This window comes from Spermophilus citellus (genome assembly GCF_964194105.1).
Source record: "Spermophilus citellus genome assembly, chromosome: 14".
In the NCBI taxonomy this organism is placed as follows: Eukaryota; Metazoa; Chordata; class Mammalia; order Rodentia; family Sciuridae; genus Spermophilus; species Spermophilus citellus.
The window spans coordinates 52,234,166-52,252,273 of NC_138194.1; the positions used below are offsets into that span (position 1 = coordinate 52,234,166).

The 18,108-nt window shown below is 41.5% G+C and overlaps 1 protein-coding gene across 5 annotated transcripts in view; it reads right to left on the minus strand.

Annotated features, from left to right (window-relative positions):
• The window catches only part of PAG1 (phosphoprotein membrane anchor with glycosphingolipid microdomains 1), a 138,820-nt gene that overhangs the window by 84,397 nt on the left and 36,315 nt on the right, over nt 1-18,108 (minus strand). For 3 of the 5 annotated variants that reach the window (XR_014018768.1, XR_014018769.1, XM_081266114.1), the window contains exon 2: nt 6,799-6,868. The gene's annotated coding sequence lies outside the window, so the exon portion shown is untranslated. Of the gene's footprint in view, nt 1-6,594; nt 6,768-6,798; nt 6,869-17,744; nt 17,793-18,108 lie in introns of those variants that run through there. The other 2 variants (XM_081266115.1, XM_081266116.1) reach the window with 2 other exon arrangements.

Below are 18,108 nucleotides of genomic sequence, written 5' to 3' on the forward strand. Positions count from 1 at the left end.
TGGTATTGGTGAGGGGCTCCAGGAGGATCTTCATTCCCAGAGTGGCAGACTCATCAGAGATTGTGGATGTCATGGGAAAGGAATCTGGAAGCATCTGCAGCTGTCTCTGGTTCGAGAAGAGGCTGGAAGTAGAGCAATTCTATCCCCCTTGCTCACCAGACTGGCCTATAGTTCTGTGGCTCACGAGAGAGTCCTCCATGTGCATCCCTAGTCAAGTTCAAGACACTGAGAACCAGTGAAGAAGTGCTTTCTCCACTGTGGTGGTGACGGGAAAAGCTTTCCAAAAGATGGAGTGGGAACATCCATCTAAAGAACATAAAAAAGGGACTTCCCTGGCATAAGAAGGGGATGGGACTTGGAAGGGAATGCAGGAGGAGAGAGAAGGAATGAGACCTTCATGGAGACAGGTGAGATCTGGATAGTACATGATCTGGCTAGAGCTGTAATCACTATTGTTGAAATACCATGCCATCATCCTGAGATCTAACAGGATAAAGATGCTTAGAGGAATCTTTAGAGGATAAAGATTTCTCTAAGCTGGGTCTGAGGGAGGCTGAGAAGGCTGAGAGAAGGGAGGGCCTTACACCTCCCAACCCAGCATGAGACTCCAGTGCATGTGAGTTGAATGGGCTTTGGTCAACTCCCCCGCATCGGCTCCCGAGGCAAACCCAGGCATCAGAATGATGAGAAGCCATCAGAATGACTTCCCTATTGTCCCGCAGAGTTGAGTGACGGTGCACAGAGAAGGAAGGGTCCCCCTACAACAAGGTGACATTGTCAAAATGCTAGAAACTGTGGGTGATCCAGAGATCGACATCATCCTGATTTAGTAATCTAGACATGGTAGCTGTCTGGCTATGTCATTTGCTACTCTGCTGATGACCAGGGTTGAGCTGAGGAGTAAAGATGGAATCAAACACAGGGCCAAGGAGAATGACTTCCTGATCCGTTCCCTTGAGGAATGCAGCATTCATTAATTTAAAGAGAGCAGATGGTCAGTGTTAAATAACTAAATAACGTAAAGTGGATTGTATTCAGGAATGTTAAAAAGACTTTGGAGGACTTAGCCAAAGCTGGTTAGGAAATGTAACAAGCAGCCCTTAACATAATGGTTGGATTCCAAACGGCAACCTTATTTTTCTTCAAAGGAGTCCCCTAGAGAAGGTTCAGGTTAGGTTGCTCACTTCTACTGAGAGAGAGACCCCAGCTCAGGCCTCCAGAAGGAAGAGCTGAGAATTCTCTCCTTCATGAGATGAACAGCAATGCTTTGAGCTTAATGGGAACAACTCTCCAACATCAACTTGCCACCAGGCTACCTCAAGAGTCCAAAGCTGATGAGACAAAGGAAAACAGGTGTGACTCGTAGGAACTGCCACTGAGACCAGAGTTCATGTCCTTTTCCCTTCCCATTCCCAGAACCTTCCTCTGAAGAGCTCACTTCAGTTGCTACCAGAAGAGAGGAAAGCGCTGAGTCCAAAGAGACAGCATCTTAAACACTTCTCCCAACCTTTGAGGAGGGGCTTGGACTCCTGGGAGCCGCAGGCCAGGCAGGACCCTCCCCAACCCCATCCCCCATCTGCACTGTAGATCTCAGTTCCCAGTCTCTGAATTCCAGTTGTGCACCCTGGGCTGTGAAGTTTCTAGAGGGAATCATGGCCAATGGTAGCAGAGCAAATTATGTGAGATTTTGTTTTCTTTTCTTTTTTTACAGAAAATCATGGGGTTTTAAAACTGGAAGAAAATATTTTGTTTATGAAAAAATAATCCTCACTTCTCTATCCTATTTTTCTTTTTAAATTTCCTCCTTTGAAAAAAATTCTACTAGTAACTTTTAAATGAAAAACACACAGAAGACTATAGAAAATAAGAAATGAATACCTGTCAATTTCACACACCCTCACTTACTGTTCTTTAAATGAGCAAACAAAACAATAATATAAATAAAGCCTCAGTTCCAAAGAAGTTCAGGAACCCACCTTAGGTCACACAGCAGCCATGAGTGAACAGCAAAACAAACCAGTGTCTAGGTCATCTGATTCCCCAACCAGTTCTACTGTGCTAAGATCAGATTCCTAATAGAAAATGGGGCATTTGAGCTTCCAGATGGTGACACTCTAACCATCAGATGCACTTTCCAACCACTAGACAAAATCAGTTAAGGTTCTAGGCAATATAGAGCATATTTTTTCAAGCAAATTTAAAAGGTCTCATGGTAATTTTTATATGCTATGAACACTTTTAAAAGAAAACAGACTATTCATAATACATATTTATCAACTGTTAGGATTATACATGATTTTACAAGGCCCAGCTACAGTGAGAGTTCTTGCATATATTTTAACAAACCAACAAGGACACGAAATATTCCAAAGTGAATATGCTCATGTTGACTGCCTTCTGTGCAGAAAAGCCCACCTCTGGAGCTCCCTGCACCAAGAGGCAGACTCAGAAGGGACGATAACAGGGCTGGCAATCCTTTGCAAGTGAGCAGACAGATTTAGTGTCATCAAGGGATCAGAGCTGATGTCTGGGTTCTATCAGCCTGAGATTCCAACAACCAGTCATGTGTCTGATCCAGTCAAGGCCTGGTTTTAGTCACAGTGCAATTAGGTTCATTTGCAAAGAAGCACAGAAGAGAGAAGCAGGAGGTTCATCCTATGCTGAAGTTTTCCTTTTACTCATGGAGGCCTGGAAACTGTACTTCTCCAGGCTTATGAGGTTACCCTCTGGCATCAGCTCATTGATTTCTGAGTCTTACAAAAGCTCTTCTTATTGTGCCTGCACCACAGATTTACACTGCTGTAACTCCTGTCAGACATCTTCTTAGCTTTATGAATAAATAAAACTATGCTCTAGAGAAACATTGATTTAAGAAGAAAAATCAATACCCATCTAGCATGTGACAGACCTGAGCTTTAAGGCTGCTTATCCCCAAAGTACAAGGCAATACTAAGTGTAAGACCTCATTTTTTGTTTCCTTATAAAAGGTGAGGGAGGAGGACCAGGGAAGTGGCTCAGTGGTAGTGCACTTGCCTGGCATGTGCCATGCTCAGTGTGTTAGATCCCCAGAATCTCTCTCTCTCTCACACACACACACACACACAAAAGTGACAGTATGTGAAGTAGGCAGGCAAAAAATTTTTCCACAGTCCTCATAATTGTCAGGATCCTTCTTTTCTTTTTAAAAGTAGATAGCTGCTATTTTTAAAAAAAGGAAAGAAAAAGAGAAAAAAAAAAGGATACATGAATGAAACCATGGTGGCAAATCTTGATCATCTGTGAACCTAGCTCGTGAGTACATGAGGAGTCACAATACAATCCTCCCTGTGAAATTGTTCATTACAGGAATTTTTAAATGTGCACATGTATGTTTGGTAGAAATTTTAGAAGGCTAGTGTCAACCAAGCTGCTGACCATGGTTCTCTCTGGGTGATGGATTCAGGAAGAGACTTCTTTTCTCTGGTGAAGTTTTGTATTTTTCAACTATCTGAAGTGAATAGGTAAGTGGTTCTTATCATTAAGAATACAATGAATGTAGGAGAGGATAGCAAAAAACAACAAAAAGATGAACAAGACGCATCACAGGTATCTTGTTGACTGCCACCCTGGAGACGGCTATGATGTACATCAGAACACGTGTATTCCAGACCAACTCTTCTTCCTGTTCTTGTGTGTTCCACAGGGCACAAGCAAGTTGCCATTAAAATGGACTGATTTCAAAAATAAAGCCAACAGCTTATGCTGAAATTAACTTCATCTTTGTGAGCCAAAGATCAAACGTGAGACAATCACCTCACAACCTAAGCCAATTTTTACAGTGGAGACAGTTGTTAAAAGTTCTGACATGTCCTGTGGTAACCTTTGATTACAAAGCCACTCTAGAAAGCCCGGCTATTGTTCAGAATCAGTTTGAATTAAAAATGAATCCCATTCTTTTCCCTTAGCTTCTCAAAGATGTGGTTCATGGCTAATTGTGCTAACTGTAGCCTCTGGAGAAACACACTTATTTGTTGATTTGGGTTAGGAACTTCAGTCTCACCGGACAGTGAGTGATTCTGTGTTTTCATTTCTTGTCTTTCTAATAACTAGGAAGGACAACACTGGAAATCTGAATTGCACATCCAATGCATAGGCAGGTTAGAAGCCAAAAAATGGTTTGGGACACTTTAAATTTTGAATTCCACATTAAAACATCACAAAAGTAGCTGGAGAAGCTACTGCCTGAATCAACTTCCAAGATGGACATGATAAAGACTTTCAAGTACCAAAAAGGTGTCTCCACCACATTGGTATTGATACCAGCAGAAGAGGGAAAGGGACCCTGACTTGGTGTTGGGGGTCTTCTTTAACACATGGATATTAAAAGGAAAGAAAAAAAGGAGAGTCTGATTGTTGAGAAAAAGTGCTTATATGTAGTCAGAAAAAAAGCACAGCTTGAGATCAATTACTTAGCATGAATACCTTCTTCTTTCTTATTACAGTGTTAGAGATACATTCATTTAAAGAAATTAGAGCATTCTCTGTTTGTGACTATGTGCCAGGCATTTATTAGAAGTTGTAGTACATAAATAAGGTCTGAACTTTGCCTTGAAGTTTTGCATCAATAGGAGGGTCAGATACATAAGTAAATGACCATAATAGAGTATGATTAGAGACAGAACTGAGGGATTGTGGGAGTCCAGCTATACCTGGAGGAATCAGGGAGGGCCTCTTGGACAAGATGGAATCAGGTAGGTCTGGAGAGAAGTATTAAATTTATCCTGAAAAAGTCACGTGTGCCTGATGGGGCATGATATGTTGGAATACCCCAAGAAAATCGGTACTAATGAAGCAGAGGCCAGAAAGCAGGGGAAGGCAGACACTGTGCTGGAGGGTGGGCAGAGATCCATATCAGGGAGGCTGGGGCCGAGGTTATAAAGGCCTACAGAAATCATTGAGAGGGACACTGTGTTATAAATTTGGGAGCAGGGTCCACAGAATGGGACTGTCTGTTGGAAGACAGCTACAATAGTTAGCTCCAGGCACTGATCTGTGAAGAGGTAATGAGGATCAGAACGAAAGCCCTGGCTAGTGGGAGGCAGAGAAGGGGAAAGTCAGAAAGATACTTACAATGAACATTTGTAAGAGCTGGCAGTGAGTATCTGACCTCACCAAGCGCCAGTCCTTGGTCTCAAAACTTTCATATATTATCTTAGATCAAGAATCTGGTGTGGACTGAATGAGGGGGATGAGGCAATGACAGGACCGAGATTTCTGGCTTGAGTTACTGGGTCAACAGGGATGCCATTAATTGAAGTATCGATTCCAGGAAAGGCAATCAGTTGCAAGCACAGGATGAGTGAGGGAGGAGGGGGAAGACGCTTTCATCGTAGACCTATTAGTTTTTTTTTTTTTTAATTTTATTTGTTCTTTCTAGCTTATTAGTTTTGAGAGCTACTTGGTACACATAAATAAAGCTAGCCAGAATGTTGGGGACAAGAGTATGACATAGCAGAGAGCAAAGTGGAAAGACAGGTTAAATAAAGGAAAAAAAAAAAAAGGTAGAAGAATATCTTTCTAGTGAAACTGTCAGGCATGTACCAGAAACCCAGGACCAGATTCTCAAGGTAAGTCTTAATTACCTTCTAACTGAAAAATACTCTGCACTTCAGGCCACCACTAAAATGTGCAAGGCAAGCAGCTCTCATAGAAACAGAAGTGCATCAGAGAAAAACAATGTGTAAGCCCCCAGTCAAGATTCTTGTCAAACGTTTGAAGATCAGAGGAAGGCCTTGTGGAGTGTGGATAATCAAAGCTCTTAATGCACTGATTCTTTAGCCTAAGTTAACTAACAAAAGGCAGGCTGTCTTCCAGGATCTGTAGTTATATTTAGAACGATCCAGGCCTCAGAGGGAGACCAAAATGACCCCGAACTAGCTCCCTGCTCCCCTGAGGGGAAAGGGTTACTCTGGCACGAGAAAGAATTTCTCACCAAGTTAAAGGAAAGGTTTAATGAAGACAGTGGCCTATTTTACAAGGTTCCTTCTGTGAAGAGATGGGGAAATTCAGACCAGATGGACCCCTTCCTCTCTAGGCCATAAAGGAATTGGATAATGATGTATAATGGGTATGGGTCAATTGGGCCACAGCACTGGAGGTTTCTAAATCTTTTAAATGGGGTGGGCATGGCACTTCAAAGTCCAGAATTCATTACAAAAATTGATGACCCTATAGTAAACTAATTGCTAAAATTAAAGATAGAATGCCTTTGTATCATCACTCATTTGGGTTGGATGATTTTTTTTTCCTGTGTTGGATATTATTAACAGAAGATGGCCCCTAGGTCATTAAGGAATTTTTGATGCTAATAATGATAACAATGAACACAGTATGATATTTTTTTTTGATGATGGTGGTGATGGTGAAGGTGCTAGGTATTCTACTAACCTTCCCATTGTGCCCATGAGGCTATCAATTATCATTCTATCTCAAAGATAAGGGAAGAGATTGAGAGAGGGTACACATTCGTCCACCTTCACAGAAGCATTACAAAGTAGAGCCAGGGTTATGCCTATCACCGATCACAAGAAAAAGATCATGTTGTAGGAATCTCACCTGTTGATGTCTCTGTGGCAGAAGACTTATGGTATTAAACTCAAAATGGACTAGCTCACGCCTTGAGGTTTTTCAGCTTGGAAGCTATATCTGTAGACACACAACTCAGTCCCCAAATAAACAACTGCTGCCTGTACACAAAGTTAAGCCAGAAGCCAACTTGGATAATCAATAGTTCAGACAATAATGTAGATAAATTAGTACCTTGAAATCACCCTTTCCCAGCTCCAAAGTTGTACGCAACTGTTGAAATAAGAGAAGGACTTCTTGCATTCTGGAAAGGAAACATAAAAGGAAACATTTTCAAAATTCTATACTGGATTAAACCTGCAAAAGCTAATAAGATAATTATCTTTTCGTTTACTTATTTAAGTTTTGGGGTAATAAAGAAAACAACTGACAACTGTAACCTTTAATATTTTAATACTCTATAAGAAAAGTGTTCAAAGGCAAAAGTTAAAACTTGCTCTTAAAATATGCAGACATATGTAGTATTCTACATTTTATGTATGTAGGAATGTAAAAACAAAGGTGTTCAAACATGTGGTCATTAATTATGCAGATGCTTTGTCTTCTCATTGTCCCCTTCTACCTCTTTCTTAGATTCTGATAGTCACCATGAGTTGTCAGGGCTGCAACCACAGACCTCACATGTGGATGCCTCGAGATGTGTAAGGAACTCTGGAAGACAACAAAAAAGAAATGGCTGCATGCCTAGGAGGATGATGGCCTTGTCAGAAAAGACAGGGTGCGACAAACTGGCACAGAACCAGGAGGTGATGGTTAGAACAGATCTAGCCACATTATCCTACGCCTTCGTCTTGAAATATACTGTATTTTTAACATGGTTCCTTGTGCTTAAAAATAAAATTATATCACTTATAAAGATCACTTCTTCCAAGAGTAGGTGCGATTCAAGTTTGGGAATGTAGTCTCGAATCTAAAATTCTGCTTTTACACAACTGTGGCTCTGAAGCCATCATCGATGTGCCTCGAAGAAGTAACCAGCATTGGGGAGTGAAGGGGCGAGCAACCCAGCGTCTGGGGTGAAATTTCTGAGAAGGGACGGCCACTGAGGTAAACCAATGTCTCTCCCCATTCCTGCTTTTCTGACCCCCTTCTTTTTCTGGCAGTGTTTAAAAAGGGAAAACAAAGAGCTATCTCTTAGAAAGAAATGACAGGGAAAGCAATGTGAGATGACCACAGAGAAGCAGTACAGTGGATGACAAGCGAGGCTGGTGGCTCTCGTGAGCTACTCAAGTCAGAATCTGGTGATCAGCAAGACAGGAGCTCCCAAAGCCTAACAGTCACACACTCTACCCCTGAGGGCCAAGAGCCCTTGGATGTAGTCACTGACTGAGAGGCACAAGGTGAGAGGGTGCACACAGGAGAGGCAAGAAAGAAGTCAAGTTTGCTTTTGCAAAAGGCTGCCTGCAGCAGCAAAGGGCAGGGGAAATTCTCTGCTCTTGGCCTTATGCTGGAAAAATTCTCACCTGAGTAGCTCAGCACTGCAGCTCAGTGACACTGTGGGTTCTGGAAGGCTTCCACACCAGCCTTTAGAAAAAAACTCATCATTTATCAAGCCAGGAAGGTAAACTGCAAGCTCTAAACAACTTCATCAGAATGGCACCTGTTCAAAAGCCAAGGAGTAACAGCTGTGAGACGCTACTAGTGGTGTTTAGAGTACAGCTAAAGCTGTTTCGTGAACATTGACAAACCTTCTTTCACACTATGTACACAGGCATGCAAAGGTAATGATGATAAGGCTCCATTTGGGAGACCTCATTATAAATAGGGACACACATGTAATAACAGAACTATGTCTAGGTTGTGAACACAGTACAGAAAAGAATGTGATATCTTTGTTCTGGAGGACCCATATGTACAGCCCCAGGGATAAAAACCAAGCACCCTGGCAGCTTTGCTGTCTACCTGTGGCACCTGCTGTCTGTCCTCTCTCAGTCTCCTCGTCCCCCCTACCCTGAGATCCTCAGCCTCTGCCACATTGGTATTTTTTTAAATAAAAAAAAATCACAACCAGAGATATGAAAAATTGTGCTCCATGTGTGTAATATGAATTGTAATGCATTCTGCTGCCATATGTAACAAATTAGAATTTAAAAATTTTAAAAAGAAATCAAATAACTAATAAAAAATGAATATCTAATAAGGTTTTTAAGTGAGAAACTGTAGTGTGCTTTTAACGAGTAGGTAGATCTTGTAGCTGGCAAGAGGGGCCTGGGGTTTATCTCAACCTCTTGTCCCAACTATGTCCCTCGTCTGTCACATCCTACTTAATACTCTCCTTTAGAATCTAGTGAAGAAATAAACTGTAAGCAGTGTAAAGTTTATGCTCTAAAACACAGATTTTTGACCACTGCCCTGCTAGTATTTGGGGCTGGATAATTTTTTGTTTCGAGGGAGTAGCATCCTTACAATAAGCTGTGACAACCAAAAATGTCTGCAGACTTTGACAAATGTCCTGAGGGGCAAAATCACTCCCATATTAAGCAAATCACTAGTCTAAAATGAATAATAGTGTATTAAAACACAATATTTATATCTTAATTTCCATATTATACTGAAAGACAGTATGGGTGGGGCCCATTAGAAAGGGCACAGATGGGACGGGGGAGAGGCAGGGTGGTATGTGCACTAAGCGCCTATTGTGTTTTCAGCCCCACATGAGTTCAGCCATTTTATTTAATACTCACAAAACCCTGTGTCTCCCCCTGAAAAGAGAGTTTGCTCAAAACCTTGAGAGGCAATGAGTTAGGGTATGCTGATGATGCTACGAAATGCAGAACTCTTCAGAATGAACTAAAAATAAATCTGCTAGAACTTCACAGAGACACCGGTACACCTTTGCTTCATCTTCAGCAGACAACACCCAACTTCTTGTCCTCAAGACAGACCAGCACCACAGGTTGTCATGGCAAATGTCTGGATTAGGCTATTTCACCACCAACTAAAAGCCACGTGATTGTTATCATAATGGAGTTTTCATTCTTGGAGTTGGAGGAGTGGCTGAAATATCTCTTTTCCTAAAATCACAACAAATCAGGGATATTTTGCTTATGGAATCGCTATGAAATGCTAACTGGTTACAGTTCTTTGCCAGGGTCCTAGGAGACCATAACCACACTCTGGAGTCCAGTACAGCATGGGTTGGTTAAATCCTGGCTTAAACTAGAGATGTCTCTGAGTATATTTACTGAGACAAGGAACAGGGATTCTTGGATGAAATCTGATGTTGTCATTTTCTCTTCTCATCTCTGAAGGGCCTGGTATGTTCAACTATCTCTATTAAATTCAGCATAGGTAAGTCCAAAAACGTCCCCAAACAGGGATCTTTCCTAGACCTGTCTATTCAAAATCTCAAATACCTCTTTTTAAATACATATGTTGATATGTATTTTTCCCCAGTTGACTTTTTCTAATTCTAATATAATCACATCTCTCATTCTAATATCTATTTAAATACCCTCAGGAGTGTGTCTCCTGGTGCCAGTTACAATTCTAGGTGGGGTTTTGTTCTTGACCAAGCACTCATGGAGATTTCTAGAAGAGGTGGAAGGCAAGCTAATCGTCTTGCAGACCTACTGTAATACCCACTGAAGAAAACTACTGAAGCCAGCATGGAGCTGGGGCTCCCAACGGGTGGGACTACGTTAAGTGGAGGAGTCAGAAAGACATCATTAAGAGAATGCTGGGCGGCCAGAGGCCTGAAGAGGCAGGGGTTGGGGATGGTGGAACACAGGCCATATGTCCAGGATGACAGTGCTACTCATGGAGCCAGAACAAGCCCAGTGCTTCTGTAGACACCAAGGAAAGGACCTGGCCCCATGACACACACAAAGATATGGGGGTAGATCCAGGAGAGGCTATGGAACAAGTTCTTTTCTAAGTCATGTCACAAAAAAGAATGGGAAACAAGGTTATCAGCTGACATGCAGATGGAGAAAGGGGTATTTAAGGTTTGGAGAGGAGCATGAAATCCTCTGGGAGAGAGCAGGAGTGAGTGGACAAGGGGACCAGCAGCCTTGGGGCCCACTGGGCTGGAAGTGAGACCGGCTAGCCTAGTGGGTTATGCTGTCCTCAGTCTTTTACCAGCGGAGGTGAGGACATGGAGTGGGGACGGAAGTGGGATCTACAGGTTTTTCCAGGTGAGTACAATGAGTAAGAGAAAGAAGCAAAGAACCTAAGGGTGGTTACAAAGGAGTGATCACGAGGAGATGGTGTAATCTAAGCTGGGTAAGCAGGAAAGAGCTAGAGGGAGTGTTGTCAGTAAGAGTGAGAAGGATCAATGGATTGTGAGTACTGATGGAGTTAAGGTACAGGGGACAGAAAGACAGCGGGTGTTGAACAGAGAAAGGGATGCTTGGGGAGAGAGTAGATTAGATACTTGCTACTCCAAGTATGGTTCCTGGACTAGTAGATTCTGCAATATTGGGTCTTATTAGAAATGCAAAACTGTGATTTCTTATTTTGCATCTTTGACCACATCTCGGACTTATGGAATCAGAATCTTCATTTGAACAAGATCCCCAGGTGATTGCCCAATAAACGTGGGAATGAACATACACAATAACATGGGGGAAGAACTGGCATAAGCCACTGTTGCAGCTGAGCCAAGCTTTGTCTCCACTCACATGGAAGCCATACATGCTTTGTCAAAGGTGCTGGTGGACAGGTTTTTGAGGCTAGGGCCTTTCCTAGGGTCTATTTCCCATATTGTAGGCTCCACTTGAAGCAGCTTACTTTGGATTCTTGAGTTTCTATCCAGCTGTTCCACACCCTTGTTCTGCCGGTCTTGTATCCTTAAAATATAGCTGACAGGCTTCAGATTTCATTTACCAAGAAATGCTGCCCTGTGGCTTCTCTCCCTGTTCTTACTTCCTGAGACCAAGTTCCAGATAACCCCCCTCTATTCTCATTTGCATGTGAGGGGGCAACCAGATACTCAGGGTCCTCAATCTGGCCTTCACAATCCCATATGTCCATAGATCTATTATGAGACACTACTCCAAAATACATAGTATTGCCATTTGTGGCTTTTTAAAAGCTTAGGTTCCTATTTTAATTATTCACACTCAAGCACCTCAAGAAAAGAAATCACAGTTTTGTATCTTCTTTACTATGAGTAGACTGTCTTCATGCTTTATAGTTAATTTTATTAAAAAAAAAGGAAAACAACATCTGTATGCTACATTACAGAATGAAAGATGAAATGGAGCCTAATTAACGAAGGCTTTGTCTCCATAGCAGCTTTATTCCTAATAAACAGAGTGTGACATTTCATTAACCCAGAGACAACCTCCTATACAAAGACATGAATATGAAGTAACATAAAAATACTAAATTTAGAATTGCTAACTCTTTTTTTTCCATGACAGATGATACCAGTTTTATTATGATTACTGATAAAACTATTTGCAGATACTGTGCTACACACTCTATACATTCTCATCTCTTCTAAAGCTTATAAGACTTCCATAGGATCCACACAATTGTCATCATGCTTGTCCCATAGTTAGGGAATCTGAGGCTCAGAAAAGTTGAATTACCACAGTCAATGAGTGGTAGAGACAAGTTTTGCACCCAGGTGTATCTGATTCCACAGTGGTTCCTAACACAAATCAGAGCTATAGCCTAAGAGCAGCGTTTCCTCTATATCTTTGTATCCCTGAGCACACACATGGTCACTACTAAATACTATATGTGCCTACCTGAATCAAAAAGGTTTAAACCACGGGTCTCTAGTCTCATCATTAGCAAATATTTGATTCAGAAACTCCTGACTAAATATGAACATTTACTAGATCTGTGATAATTCTTTTTTTTTCTTTTTTTTTTAGTTTTATTGATTTTATTTTTTAATACATGGCAGCAGAATGCATTACAATTCTTATTACACATATAGAGTACAATTTTTCATATGTGATAATTCTTTTAGCTCTTACTGAGTTAGAACAAATAAATAAGTGGACCATCCTAGCATCACTCTGCTAACCAGAGTTAAGGTTATAACAAACTGGCTTATCATCCACAAATACCTGAATATAGTCAGGCCTGGCAGGTGAGTGGCCTGGCCTTCGGGAACAGAATTCGTTCTGCTTTCAGGAGAACATGCTGACAATGGCCACTATACTCTGTCCTTGTCCAAAGTAGCCAAGTCCTTGGATCAGTTAAGCCAATGAAAGCACATACAAATGAAAGAGAACTGAATTCTAATCTTCGTGTATGAGTTAATTACCATGAAGATTTGGACACACCAATTTCCCCTCTGCATCATCAAACAGCCTAGGAATCAGAGATAACCACATCCAGCCCTCCCTCCTTTGCTTCCAGGGGTAGAAGGAGGGTGACTGATGACCCTAGATCCTCTGGTAGGAAATGTTGCCATTAATTTAGTGACCCTTTGTGCTGCCCAACACAAAGTAAGGCCAAGACACCTGCACATGGATAGGGTTAGGCATGTAGGGCTGATAAAATTTTCTTTTGAAGTTAATGAACTCAAATTCAATCAAACAACAACAAAAAGCAGCCTCAAAACTGACCTTGCCACTCCTAACCTCTGTCTATAACAGAAAAAGAAACCTCTTGTTTTTTTGTAAAAATTATAGGTTGTCTCTTTAGTTTCCCAGATTTGAAAAGGAACAAAAGTTGTACAAAAATAAGCATCCTGAAGGCCCATGCTGAATATTTTAATGTATTTATATGTGGACGCACCTTTACCACTCAATGTCTATTATTGACTCAATATTTATTACTGTTTCTACATATTTCTTAGATTGTCAAGTCTGATAAGGCAGGGACCAAATGTATTTAGCTCTTTTTTGTAAAGCATGTAAAACTGTTATGCATAATTAGGCACTTAAGGGGTTTTTGATGAAGATGGTTGTGAAGAATGAGAACAGTTAACACCATGGCAGGCATGTTGTGTGAAACCCTCCTGTCTTTTCTGAAATGTCAGATGATCACACTGTCATAGAATTGTAGAGTTAATGGAAGCTTGAGTCTGATGATGTTGTGGAATTTGCTAAGCAAAATATATTCTTTTTTTTGTTTGTTTTTTTTTTTACTCTTAAAATTATTTTTTTTTATTATTAGTTGTTCAAAACATTACAAAGCTCTTGACATATCATATTTCATACATTTGATTCAACTGGGTTATGAACTCCCATTTTTACCCCAAATACAGATTGCAGAATCACATCGGTTACACATCCACATTTTTACATAATGCCATATTAGTGACTGTTGTATTCTGCTACCTTTCCTATCCTCAACTATCCCCCCTCCCCTCCCCTCCCATCTTTTCTCTCTACCCCATCTACTGTAAATCATTTCTCTCCTTGTTTATTTTCCCATTCCCCTCACAATCTCTTATATGTAATTTTGTATAACAATGAGGGTCTCCTTCCATTTCCATGCAATTTCCCTTTTCTCTCCCTTTCCCTCCCACCTCATGTCTCTGTTTAATGTTAATCTTTTCCTCCTGCTCTTCCTCCCTGCTCTGTTCTTATTCTGAGGACCAGCAGCAGTTGCAGCAGTAGCACCAAGAGGTCTTTAGAAAAGCAGACTCCAGGCCCCACTCTGGGCTTACCATGTCAGAAGCTGCAATTTTACAAGACTCCCAGGTAATTTCTATGCACACTAGAGTATAAGAAGCAGTGACTACAGCATCATGGAGCCCAACGGCTTCATTTTACAGCTGAGGAAGTATCAGACCCAGGCAGGCTGAGTGACTTGTGAGGGGCCACACAAACTGACCTGTGACTTGTACATCTAGATTCCAACCTTCTATAACCCTTACTGTTTCAGGAATATCCTCCTTACATTACTCTCTGTGGGGCTCTAGGAGCTAAACTGCAAATAAGTAACAGTCAAAGCCCTGCAGGGAACACCACCATACTGAATGATCTACAAAGATCATTTTTCTTTCAATGTTCTGAATACATTTACAAGATGCTGAAAATAGCAATCTAGATACCTATTTTATAGAAGTAGGCTTGCTCACCACATGCTGCCAGAGAGAGCGACTGCGCTGATGGCATGTGGGACTAGTTGAGCTATGCATCCTCACATTTTTGCAGGTGCCAGGTCCACCGATGCCAGCCAAAACTGCTGTTCTTCTCTGATCTCCAGTTCCCTATTTCATTAGATGCTCCTAAGTCCTGGCTTACCCATGGCTCTGTCCTGGAGTTTTAGAGCCTAGACAAATGAATATGATTCAAACATTCAAGAGTATGTGGTCCCAGAAGAAAAAAAAAAAGAACCACTTAAAAACTGTTTAAAACTTCTTAGGGTTGTCACTGATAGGCTGGGTTTCAATGCATCTTTCAAACCAGTTTCTGCCACACCTTGCCAAGTCTGGCCATTACATACTTTCTGTATAACAGATTTGGAGCCATCTAATATCTAACTGGGAGAATATTATTATGGGTATTTCCTCATACACTTCATCCATAAAGAGTAGTTAGTAAAGTCTGTTCAGTAACATTCAAATTCCATCACTGTAATGTTTTCCAAGGCTGAAAGGGACCCACATGCACTTTCATCATTCAGTGTGTTAGACATCTGTTTTCACTCCCATTTGCAGACCAACTGGCACCCCCCAAACATATGGTGGCTTTTCTGGGAAAAAAATATTCATTTCTCCAGGTGTGAAAAGATTGGCTATACTTTTGTCCAGAACTAAAGTTTGGTTTTTTTCCTTCATATTTAGAAGTCAGAAAGAAATTTTTTAGAAATATAAGAAATGCACTGCACTAAAGAAGGTACGGCTTAAAAACACAAAAGAGCACTTTTACACAGTTGGTGGGACTGTAAATTAGTACAACCACTACAGAAACCAGTATGGAGGTTTTTCAAAAGACTGGGCATGGAACTACTATATTACCCAGCTATATGACTTCTTGGTATTTACCCTAAAGAATTAAAAAGATCCTATTAGAGTGATACATGCATACCCATGTTTATAGTGGCACAATTTGAAATAGCCAAACTATGAAACCTGCCTAGGTATCCATCAATGAATGAATGAATAAAGAAAATGTGGTATGTATACACAATGGAATTTTATTCAGCTATAAAGAAAAATGAAATTATAGCATTTGCAGGAAAATGGATGGAACTAGAGACCATCATATTAAGCGAAATAAGTCAAACTCTGAAGGTTAAGGGATGTATGTTTTCTCTCACATGTGGAAGCTAGAGAGTAAAGGAACACAAAGGTGGGGGTGGATCTCCTAAAAATCAAGGGGACATCAGTAGAGGAAAGGGAACAAGAGGTGGGAGGAGGGGTGGGGGAGTGCGGGGGAGTGACATTGGTCAGTTTACATTGTTATATTGTGTGCATGTGTGAATATGTAACAACAAATCCCATCAATATGTACACCCATAAGCATCAATAAAAAATGTGGAAAAGAAGAAAAAGATAGACACAAGAGTGAGTAAGTGAATCAATCATAAAGATTTGAAGGAAGGATTTGGAAAGGATACTGAAACTTTGTCAGACACAGAAAAGACTGACCTATGTCACTTCCTAAATAAACACTGAGAGAGACCACCATATGGAAGAGAGAAAGGGGACAGGTTTACTTAAAAGCTCTCTCCTTGGCCTCCAGGAAATAGCCTCACAGAAGAACATCATCCCTTCATTTGGGGCAAAGTACTCTTTGGAGTACAGACAGCTGAACTGCATGTCCCATGGATCCTGTCATGAATTGGCTCAAGTATCAGGTTTTAGGAAAACTTCACTTCATTTTTAGTGTTAAGTCAGTATATTAAGCACTCAGAATAGGACCCCAAATATGATATGTGGAATGTACAATCTAACAGTACTAGGCTCAAGTCCCCAAATTCCCCCAAAGCAACAACTGAATGAGGCTCTCTACCCTCTGTCCCTGGAGATGAGGCATGAGCTGTTTGCCTCAGTCCTCACCACTCCATACTGTCTCTCAGACATTACAGCCAACTGCCAGATGCTTTTATCATTGCTGAGCACTGCTGTTTTCCTTAGAGCCAAAGGAAAAGGATCTAGTTTTACCTCCCCTTCTGTGAGGGTGCTTTGAGATCTCCTGGCTCAACTCACTCATATATGAGTTACGACTCTTGCCCTGGGTACTATCAACCTGTTACATCCACTGGAACCCTAACCTCTTCCCCTTTCCTACCTGCCCAATGTAAGGTCATTCTTTAAGGCTTATGTAGGCTTTCTGAGCCCTTTGTTCAGAAACTATTGCTTTATTATTATGCATATAAAATTTAAAACTATTTTCTGCACCTCAGATCATTTTAGACCAGTGGTAGAATCTGCTGATCTTCCTCCTCACAATTTTAAGCCTTCCAGTACTGAATTCCAGCCCAAATTACCACTGCCCCCTACCCTGGGGAGGGAGTCTGCTGGAGAGGAAGATGGAGAAGAAGAGGGACAAGATACGGGAACATGGATGGAACTAGAGGTGGGAGGTGTGGTCGGGGCTTTGCCTTTCTCATGTTGCTTCCCCATCCCCACAGGACCTAATAAAGATATGGAGTTCAGTAGTAAGAGAAGACCAGAAAAGGTGTTTCACTTTTGCTTTGGTCAGCTTTTTCACTACAAGAACAATTTTAGAGGAGGAAAAGTTTATTTGGTGCTCACAGTTTCAGAGGTCTCAGCCCATAGATGGCTGACTCCACAGTTCTGGGCCTGAGAAGAGGCAGACCATCATGGTAGAAGAGTGTGGAGGAGGAAAGCTGCTCAGGACATGACCACCAGGAAGTAGGGAGAGAGGGAGAAAGAGCTCTATCACCAGGGAGAAAATATAAACCTCAAAGGCATGCCTCCAGTGACCCACCTCTTCCAGCCACTCCCCACTTGTCTACATTTACCACCAAGGTTAATCCACACAAGTGGATTAATCCACTGGTTAGGTTACAGTTGTCATAAACCAATGATTTAACCTCTGAAAATTCTTGTGCTGTCTGACACATGAGCTTTTAGGGGACACCTCATATTTAAACCACATCAACTTTTTTTCTGATACTTCTGAAGCTCTCCTCCTCAGCTGCCATTCTATAGCCCATAAAGAAGTTGGTGGATGTGACAGAGTGGGATCAAAGAAGGGGGCTGCATCAAGATAAAGAGAATGAAATAGCCTCACCTTTGCTGCTCAGGACCTCCTAACCCCTGGGGCAGATGAAGTCAGCAGCTGTTGGAAGAGCCAGAAAGCAAAGATATTGGAGAAGGCGAATGTCCTCACTCCTCCCTGTGACTGCTCAAGGCTTCAAGCCTCCTTCACCCCCATGTCCTCTCAGTCCCTTGCTTCCCCTCAGCTACATGAATCGTTCTTCCCATCATTCACTCTCCTACCACATCCTGAAGTTGATTCAAGAGAGCACTGGCGGGGGGCTGCAAGCTCTTGGGGGTCAGGATCCCCATCTTATTGCATTTGGGTATTACTGTGTCTGCTGTTCCCTGGCCTGTGGCAATCAAGCCTACATGAATGAAACTGGACTAATACAAAC